Source organism: Corvus brachyrhynchos, unplaced genomic scaffold, assembly GCF_000691975.1.
Source record: "Corvus brachyrhynchos isolate BGI_N302 unplaced genomic scaffold, ASM69197v1 scaffold47, whole genome shotgun sequence".
Classification (NCBI taxonomy): domain Eukaryota; kingdom Metazoa; phylum Chordata; class Aves; order Passeriformes; family Corvidae; genus Corvus; species Corvus brachyrhynchos.
The window spans coordinates 1,749,181-1,749,803 of NW_008239292.1; positions in this window are offsets into that span (position 1 = coordinate 1,749,181).

Consider the following 623-nt stretch of genomic DNA (forward strand, 5'->3'; position numbering starts at 1 on the left):
CAGCCTGGAGGGCTTGGCTGCCGCCCTGGGAAAGGCCGTGCCCAGGCCAGAGCCAGCAGCCCGCTGCCTGCAGGGGGGACCGCCGGGGCCACCCCCCCCCTGAAGAGCCACGGTGCCACCCCAGCCCTGGGCACTGCCAGCGGCACCCCCGGGAGCTCCATGGATCCCCAGAAATGTGGGAGAGGGGAAGGGGGTGAGGGATGGAGGGATGGATGGAGGGATGGACGGAGGGATGGACGGAGGGATGGAGGGATGGAAGGACCGATGCATGGATGGAAGGAGGATTCGGAGCGGAGCCGGGTGCGAGGCGCAGGTGGGAGGCGGGATGCAGGGTGAGGATGCAGGGTGAGGATGCAGGGCGAGGATGGCGGGAGGGATGGAGGAGGAGTAGGAGGAGGAGGAGGAGGGAAACAGAGGCAGGGGGCGCTGAGGAATAGGAACAGGACATCCACTTGTGGGAGACACCTGGGGAAGGCACGGAGAGCCAGGGGGCTCTGAGCAGGACCTGGCGCACTCAGGACGACCTGGGAGCACAGTGCCGGAGGTTTCCCTCATCCCTGACCCAGGGGCAAGACCCTCCCTTGCCCCCTGGCCACCCCGTGCCCCCTGAGGGGCTCCCGAGC